General features: G+C 37.7%; 1 pseudogene; it reads right to left on the bottom strand.

Moving 5' to 3' along the window:
- Positions 1-4,237: 4,237 nt before the first annotated feature.
- LOC142180127 (putative MO25-like protein At5g47540) lies at positions 4,238-5,787 on the bottom strand (annotated as a pseudogene).
- Positions 5,788-10,181: the final 4,394 nt, after the last annotated feature.

A 10,181-nucleotide genomic window follows, 5' to 3' on the forward strand; every position in this document is an offset into this window, starting at 1 on the left:
AATAGCAAATAATAACAAGAAGGTGTGTTCATAGATTCAAGTTGATCAATTAAAGAACATGCTCTGGAAGACGAAAATGCTAAAGTTCTTTAGTTATTTAGGTTGATTCAATTGTTCTTGAGTTGTAATCTATTTGCTTTTAAAGAAGTGTACACTTCAAGAAATTCGCCAAAAACCGATCACGGTCGACTGAACGATTTTGATCGGTCAATCAACCGGCCGAAAAATCGACCGACGTCGGTCGATTTTTTAAAATATTTTATGTTTTAATTTTTTTATGAAACCGACCAACTTTGATCGATTTTATTTGGAACAAAAATGCGGGAAACTATTTTTGCGTCACCGGTCGGTTATTTTCGCGCGAGAATGCAATTAAAAAATATAAATAAAATAAAAGACGGCCTTAAAATAAAATATACCAATGGTCTAGTGGTAGAATAGTATCCTTCAACAGTACAGACCCCGATTCGATTCCCAGATGGTGAATTTTTTAATTATATAATTAAAATACCGACCGACTTCAGTCGTTTTTTGGCAATTTTTTCTTTTTTGAAATTTAATTGACCGACCGAAATCGATCGAAAAATACCGACCAAAGTCGGTCGGTTAGCTCTATCGACCTTACGATTACCGACTGCCACGAATCGGCCGGTTTTCGGTCGATCTTTGCCAATTACCGACCAACATCGGTCGGTTTTGGCGGTCGGTTTTCCCTGATTGTTTAGTAGTGGTAACAATAGGTTAGCATAAGCTTTGAGTTTTTATTTAACTTTCTAGACTTGAGTTAGTTTGGAAAGGAGTAGATACAATTGAGTTGATTATTGGAAAGATGCTAGATTTAATCTACTTGGCTATTGAGTTGTAACCTAAAATCTCTCTTTGAAGTTAGTAAAGTTTTGAAGGAAAATCCTAGACGGGTAGGTTGTGCTTTTTACTCCCTTGAGTAAGGAGATTTTTCACGTAAATTATTGTCACAACCCAAAATCTATAATAGGTCGCGATGGCACATAATGCCGGCGTTAGGCAAGCCCACAAGTGAAACTACTATTTATTTACCCCTTTTTAACAATTTAAAGTAAAAGTTTTCCTTTTAAAAGAAAAAAAAAAGTAAGATCTCATGCAACTCTACATACTCTTTTCTTAACAAAATACCAGCATAATAAGTACATCCACTGTAGTGATAGAAATGGTAAGTACAACAGTACATAAATGTTAAAAGTCTCCAAATTCCGGTGCCGCAAGTACATGAGCAATCTAGAGAATATACAAAACTAATACAACTACTGTCTGAAAGTGATAGACAGAAATAATAAACAAGGTATAGGGAGACTCCGATGTTGCAGATCGTAGCAACGCAAGCAGCTCACCACTAAGTCTCCGTAGATGATCGACTATGCGCCCGCGTGACCACTGGTAGCACCTGTCTCAGTACCTGCACATTCATTGTAGAAGTGTGGTATGAGTACGAAAAATAACGCGTACCCAGTAAGTATCTAGTCTAACCTCGAAAAAGTAGTGACGAGGGGTCGACTTGACACTTACTAGAGATCAATAATAATATAAATATATAAAGTAGACATGGTGAGTGTACAACAAGTATCAATGAAGCAAATAAAAGTAACTATAGTAAATTCACTCATGAGTCTATATCAAATCACTAAACATATCATAATCGACCGTGAAGGCGCTAACTCAATTATTACCAAACCAAATCCAGTTTCGATTATTAAGCACGAAGCTGCCGAGACGAACGGACCAATCCCATAGGAATAGTGGTACTCAGTACTGCCGAGGCAACGGCCTGATCCCATAAGAATAGTGTTACCAACCTGTCGAGGCGAACAACCCGATCCCATAAGAGTAGTGTTACCATACTGCTGATGCGAATGACCCGATCCCATAAGAGTAATTTATTTCACTGCCGAGGCGAATGGCCCGATCCCATAAGAGTAGAGAAATTTACCTCGCTCGCAAAAATACTTGCGAGATGAGAAGACACGCATTTATAGTTTATCGAGTTTTTCCCAATTTTCTAAAGAAAAAGACTAAGTCGATATCTCTAATTAATATCCTCAATCTCAGTCCTAATCAAGACAATTAATACACATCATATGCATAAAATAGCACAATTAAAGGCATGATGTGATTCTAAGTCTACCCGGACATATCATGAATATAGTTACATACGGACTCTCATCATCTCGTGCATACTTAGCTCCCCACAACAAATAGTACACAATAATTAATACACCTAAGGGGATAAATTCTCTCTTATAAGATTAGGCAAGAGACTTACCTTGGTTCCAAGTCCTCAATCCGGCTCTTCAACCTCACTAGAACTCCTCAAACGACGTCGATGACTCCAAAACTAACCAAAAGTCGTATAAATTAATAAATATATGCTCAAAAGTTCATGATTTACCTATTAGAGTAATTATCCATCCCAATTTTGAAGATTCCTAAAATTCACGCCCGGGCCCACATGCCCGGATTCAAAAAATCTTCGAATATAAATGTTACCCATAACCTCACGAACCCAAATATATAATTTATTCCCAATTACATAATTAATTTTGTGGTCAAATCTTATTTTTACCAAACCCTAGATTCCAACAAAATCTCACAATTTTTCCCTTAATTTCATGTTTAATCTACCCACAATTCGTGTATTTAACTTAAGTATTGATAAGGATCACTTACCTCTTGATGTTGATGAAAATCCCCCACAAAATGCTCTCTCAATCGCCCAAGACCAAGTGAAAAATGAGAAAAAAGAGGATAAGTCATGTAATAAAAACCAAGTCTGCCTAGTGATTTCTTCTTCGCGATCGCGAAAGAAGTCTCGCGATCGCGAAGGCGTAACTGGCCCAAGCAGTGAAGCCCTTCTTCGCGAATGCGAGGTCAGTCTCATGATCGTTAAGGCTTGCCCAGTCTCAGCTTCGCGAATGCGGTCAGTTCTTTGCGAACACGAAGAGCAAACGCGATTGACCTTCCCCTCCCCCCCAAGGCCCTTTGTTCTACGCGAAGGCTACCTGTCCCAAACCTTCGCGAACGCGAAGGGAGAAAATGCACAGTCCCCAATTCCTTCTCCGCGAACGCGACTCCACCTCCGCGTTCGCGAAGAAGGAAACCAGAACCAACATTATCAGATTTTCAGACTTAGCTCCGGGTGGTCCGAAATTCAACCGAGCCACACGGGACTCCGACCAATCGCACCAACAAATCCATAAACATAATATAGACCTGCTCAAACTCTCAAAATACGTAAAACAACATCGAAAAAAAAGAATCGTACCTCAAAACCAACTTGAATCAACTTATGAATTTTAAAGTTTTCAATTAGCTCTGAACGCGTCGAATCATACTTAGACTACTCTGAATGACACCAAATTTTGCGTACAAGTCATAAATCACCATACGAAACTATTCTCAGGCTCGGAATCTCAAACGGACCTCGATAATACCAAAGTCTACTCCAAACCAAATTTAAAGAACTAGAAAATTTTCAATGAACTAACTTTCCACATTAAGCGCCGCAACGCTCCCGGGTTACCCGAACCCCGATCTGAACATACGTCCAAGTCTGAAATAATCATATGAACCTATTGGAACCTTTAAATCCCGGTTTCAGGTTCCGGGGTCGTTTACTCAAAATATTGACTCAGGTCAAACTTGGCCACATTAGGCCACTCTTAAGGAACTAAGTGTTCCGATTTAAACTCGAACCCTTCCAAACCTAAACCAACCATCCCCGCAAGTCATAAAATAATAAAAGTACATACGGAGAGTCTTAATTAGGAGAGCGGGGATCTCACAAGCAAAATGATCGGTCGGATCGTTACAATTATTGTGTTCTTTACATTTCTCACTAAAATCTCTATCTATCATAACTAACGTCAAAAGGCTTCTTTAGAGATGATGCTATAGAACTAAAGGGACAATCGGGGAGCATCTTTTAGAAAATTGAAGAGCTTTGTCAATGTTGGATCCAACGCGTCAAAATAATTCAGTACAATAATTGCTTTGTGGAAATTCAAAAGCCATGAAACAAATTCTTACAACTGACTTTTTTAAAGAAACAAGATGTTCATTTTGTATAATTCATAAAACAATCACCTGTATACTAAAGCTTTTGCGGTCATCCAGAGCAGGTGGTTGGTCTCGTCATTAAGATTTTATTATTCCTCCTTGTAGTTTTGGAAAATTATACAAGTTGTCTAGAGCGAGCATTGATGTCTTATACAGTTCTCTTGAAGCAGTAGCTGCAGCAGGAATTTATGCAGTTACCCAAGAAAGAAGGTCCTTTGGCTTCAAATTTAGCATTTTGTTTCACAATTTGAGCTTTATCGGCCTCGAATGGTTCATCTTCTTTATCAACCCTGAAGCTTGAAAAGAAATACATAAGCTTTGTTTTTACTAGCCATGAGTATACTGACAATGTCAGAAGGTTTATTTTTACTGGCTACAAAAAGCATAAACACGTGAAATGCATCTAGCTAAATGTTCTTGCTAGAATCTCTGAAAAGATTTATAAAAATCCTTAAATTATCCTTTGAGGTGACACAACATGACATCACAACAGAATTTGATTTATTAAATAAAATATCTTCTAACAGATTCCAAAAGCTTTGCATTACATTCGATGACGATCCTGTCATAATTTTCGAAGAGGAATTTAACAACTGTAGACTTGTGGCTGGTCATAAGCTTCTTAAAAATCGTTATAGTGTCTGTACCGACATCAAATTCTAGGATTTGCGTGTAGTCAACAATCTTTTTCAGATTCTCAGACTTCAACACATATCTTGCAATAACCTGATGTCAAATGCGCTCCCTCAACATTCATCTGTAATGCAAAGCAAGACCTGGATTGTCATACTCAGACACCAAATGATCCATAAGGTCCGTGGGTGCTTCTAATTAATAAGAAGCAACCAAGCGTGAATTAACAGGTTGCATTTTCATGTTTGCTATAATTTGAGTGGCATGTTTCCTCCAAGATCATTACTGTCATACAAGATTTTTATCTCATGTATAAGAAAATCTAAATCTTGTATCTTCTCGAAATGCTTGAGATAAATATTATCGCCAAAGGAATCAAGGACGGGTAGCAAGAATGTTGCCCGATGAACAACATCAAGGGGAACCTTAGGAGGCTTAGTCTTGGATTTGACATAGGAGTAATCCAACGTCTTGGTAAATAACTTCTTCAAATTACGCGAAGATTGTTTCATAGCCTTGTGAAACCTTTTCCCTTTATCTAATCTTGAGGTCTTATCAGTATTTTGTATCGCCGGTATCGACATTGTGGTTCAATTGTCGCTGATATCGGCATTGTAGTCCATTGTCAGTGACGGTGCAAGAATGGAATTGTTTGCAAATTGGGTGAGATAATGCAAAGCTCATTTGTGTTCTAGTATGATAAGAAAACATCATCCTACGAGGAAAAGGAAAAAAAGACTTTTTTATTATATAAAAAATTGAATAAAATTGAATTATTAAAAAACATTAGTATAGTTGATAGTGGTTCCTCGTTGAAAAGAAGCACACTAGTGCAACAGTGAATAAGGTCCAGCGGGCTAAGAAGCAATCCAATGGATGAATACTTTCTCAACCACCTAGTAAGAAAACAAAGGAGAACATATTTAAAGTCAAGAAAGCTTCACCCCTGCTTTCTCCATATAACAAAGTGCAATTATTTTCAACAATCTTTAAAACGATCAAAAAATAACCTAACCCAATTTATAAATCAAAGCAAAAAGTTGAAAATAGATAAAGTGCATTGTACGGAAGAGGCAGTAGTAATCGAAATTTGAATTAGATTAAGTGTCTTAATTATATTAGGAGTATTGTCTAAACCAAAAGTTTGGATTAGATTAAGTGTGTTACTTACAGATAATTGCTAAAATGTTTCTTATGTTGTTGATTATTCCTCACTATTATCAAATATTATTATAAATTTTTCTCTCTTCCCAAGCCTTGGAGAAAAAATTTCAATTCCTTAATTGTGTTTTCATAGCTTTTACTCAGTCAGAATAATTTTAAGTTAAATTCAAAAATCGTCAAAGAAAAAGACTTGCTTTTGATAGAAGCTTTCTGCGGAAATTAAAGCTTATTTTGCCAGTACTATTGGGCAATCTAAAGAGACAACACTAGAGCCAAGACATGGAGAATCGAACGATTGGAAGTTGTATATGTATCATAAAAAGAAATATATCCATAATTTCATCGAAAATACTTATATGAAATTTCACAATACGAATGGGCCAAGAAAGAAAATAAAGGAAGGAAAAAAGAAAATAAAAAGATACATGTAACCCCTAACCTAGCTTGAAATAGTGCACACACTGCACCTAAGTGCTCCCCAATTTATTACTAGAAAGAAAGCAGTTATATAAATAGTCTAAGGAGTATATGGGTGCGCTTGAACTCATACCCCTCAATGAGAATCCGCCCCTGAGTGCACCCACTCAACATGTAATATTAGCCGCTATTCTGTGCTCTATCAAAAATGAAATCATAAAATAAAGAAACTGTAATGTGTTCAATGAAGAACCCCCAAACTGCAAACCTAAGGAGTAGAATTGAAGAATTACTCCTGAACAATATAGCAATTAAGAAGAATCGAGAGACCGAGAGAGAGAGATTGATATTATTTCATAAGAATCAAATCAATAAATCCCAATTACATATGAAAGGATATTATATTCAGCTAATTCTCTAACCACCGTTAACTAACTTCCAACAACTTTTATTCCTTCTAACCAACTAACTAACTCTTTTGTCCTTAATGACTAACAGGTCCCCTCATCTTTTCTTTTATACACTTAGGTCCCATATTACAATTAGCATGTAACAATTCCTCCCCCCTCCCCCTTCAAGAGTCCTTGCCCTCAAGGATAATGTCTGGAAATTGCTGTATAAATGTGTGAACATCCAACCACGTATTGTCTTCAATGGGACAGTCAAACCATTTCACTAGGACTTGTGTGAGCACCCTCGGACCCTTTTGTAATTTCCTAGAGTCCACTATGGCTTCAGACTCTAGAACAATATGACCATGAGATGATAAAGCCATAGGTAAATCTGGAACTGTAGGCTTGTCACCAATGTGTTGTTTCAGCTATGATACATGAAACGTACTGTGGATCTTGGCATGCACTGACAATTCTAGTTAGTAGGCTACTATCCCAACCTTCTTTAGCACCTTTAATGACCCAAAATACTTGGGGCTCAACTTGTGATACGAGTGCCCCTTTAATGAAAGCTGTCTATACGGGTGCAATTTGACAAACACCATGTCTCCTTCTTCAATGACCTGGGAGATCTTTTCTTGTTAGCTTGTTCCTTCATCCTGGATTGAGCCAATTGCAAGTGGTGTTTAAGAAGCCTGATATTGCTCTCTCTGGCCTGCAAACTTCTGTTGACCTCCTCAACTAGTGAGCTATGTGCCACATAAGGTATACGAATGGGTGGTTTTTGAGCATATACCACTTCAAACGTCATCTTAATGGAAGAATGAAAAGTGGTGTTGTACCATCACTCAGCAAGGGAAAGCCATTGTACCCATTCCTTAAGTATGACATTGCACATACACCTAAGGTAGCATTTTACACACTTGTTCATTGCATCAGTTTGACCATTAGACTGAGGATGGTAAGCTGAAGAATGGTGAAGTTGAACCCCTTGAGCTTCAAATAGGGCTTGCCAGAACTTGCTCAAAAAGGTGACATATGTGTCACTAACAAAGGTCTGTGGCAACCCATGCAATTTATAGATGTTGTTTAGAAAGAGTTGTGCTACTAATGAGGCAGTGTAAGGGTGCACCAAGCTTATGAAATGAGCATACTTACTCAACATATCAACAACCACTAAAATCGCTGATTTATTATGAGACTTAGGGAGACCTTCTATAAAATCTAAGCTGATATCCTGCCAAATTTTCTCTGGAATAGGGAGTGGTTGCAGCAAACCTGGGTAGTTCACATTCTCCCCCTTGCACTTCTGACAAGTGTCACACTGTTTGACATATCCAAACACATAAATTTCCTCTTCCTCCATTAATAGAATTAGTTGATCCTATGTAAGGTGGCAGCCATGCTAGAGAGGCCCCCATAGCACTGTCATGGAAATTTTTTAGAATGTCTTACCTAAGAGTAATGTCAACACCCACAATAATTGTGCCCTTCCTATACAAGACCCCACCTCTCAACATGTATACCAGATAAGATAATGGTTGTTCTTCCAACTGAGTGATCACTAACTTCAGGTGAGCATCATTGTTATAAGAAGCTTTAACTTTATCCAGAAAATCATAAGTGACAGTTGATAGAGTTAATAACTAAGCCACAGTTAATAACTGAGCCCCAGCTACTAGACTCCTATATTTTCCTCCCCATTTTATACAGTATAGTATAGTCATAGCCTATCAGCTTTGCCACCCACTTTTGCTGACTAGGAGAGGATATTCTTTGTTCCAACAAGTACTTTAGAGGTTGATGATTTGTTTTGATTACAACGTGCCTTCCAATGAGGTAAGGTTTCCGCTTATCAATAGTTATCACAATGACCAACATTTCTTTCTCATATACGGAGAGTGTTGTACGTTTAGAACTTAGTACCTTGCTCATATAAGCTATAGAATTTTCAAATTGCGTCAATATAGCTCCAATCCCATGCCCACACATATCTATATCAATTACAAACTCCTTTGTGAAGTCTGGAAGGGCCAGCACATGAGTGAAAGTCATAACTAGCTTCAGTCCTTCAAATGCTTCAGTAGCCTCATGTGACCAGTCAAACTTATATTTTCTCAATAAGTTGGTTAGCGGTCTAGCTAGGACTACATACCCTTTAACAAATCTCTTGTAATATCCAGTGAGTCCCAAGAATCTCGTGAGTTCTTTGACAGTTTTAGGTGTTGGCCAATCTCTCATAGCTTTAGTTTTGCTAGGATTAACAGTGAAGCCTTCTTGAGTAATGATGTGGCCTAGGTAATCTACTGCAGTCTTCCCAAAGGTACATTTACTTAGCTTCACAAACAAAACATTCTCCTGTAGGATTTTGAAAGTCTGCTCCAAGTGTAGTAAGTGCTCAGACCAAGTGGTGTTATAGATGCGGATATCATCAAATAAGACTAATATGAATTTCCTCAGATGTGGTTGGAATATCTTGTTCATCATACTTTTAAATGTAGAGGGGCCATTGGTTAAACCAAAGGGCATGACCACAAAATGCATAGTGGACATGGTGTGCTCTAAATGATGCCTTTTCTATGTCATTTTTAGCCATTCTTATCTAGTGATAGCCAGATCTAAGATCCAACTTAAAGAAGTATTTGGACCCCCCTAATTCATCCAGTAACTTCTCTATAACTAGTATTGAAAATTTGTCCTTGACATTGTAATTATTCAATTGTTGATAATCGATGCAAAGTCTCCAGCTGCCATATTTCTTTTTAACCATCTCAATAGGTGAAGAGTAGGGGCTTACACTTGGTCTAATAATCCTAGAGCTCAACATTTCATCGATCATTCTCTTTGTTTTATCCTTTTGGCTGGCAGGGTATCTATAAGGTCTGACATTGATTGGAGATGTTCCTTCTTTCAAGACTATCCTGTGATTATGATCTTTGTGAGGAGGTAAGGCAGTAGGGACCTCAAAAAGAGAAGAGTAGGTGTTTAGTAGTGCCTGCAAGTCATCATGAAGTTCCAATTGTTGTGACTGTATATTGATGGTCTGCATGGTGCTCTGTTGGTGACTGGGATGCACAAATGTTGTGAACATCATGCTTAATTGAGCATACTTAATGAGAACCTTCTGCATTTTTTGGTTAGTCACCATCTTAGTCTCTCTTGGTTGACTACCCTTCACTGATATCTTTTTTTCCCCAATTTGGAATTCCATTTTCTGCTGCCTGAAATTCCACTTGATGTATCCTACTTTTATAAGCCACTGTATGCCCAAGACAACATCTGCACCTCCCAGTGGCATAAGTGGCATAAACCAATTGGTATTAAGTGAAATCACGTGTCCATAGAACCACATCATAAATTTAATTGTTATCCAATTTTAAGGGTAAACAGTTTGGCGCCCATAGTGGGGCCAAGGATAATAGTGATTGTTTAATACTGATTTCAATAACACACACAGCTTTACACTTATTCGCGTAAGAATCTTTG

This window comes from Nicotiana tabacum, chromosome 4 (assembly GCF_000715075.1).
Source record: "Nicotiana tabacum cultivar K326 chromosome 4, ASM71507v2, whole genome shotgun sequence".
NCBI classification, from domain to species: Eukaryota; Viridiplantae; Streptophyta; class Magnoliopsida; order Solanales; family Solanaceae; genus Nicotiana; species Nicotiana tabacum.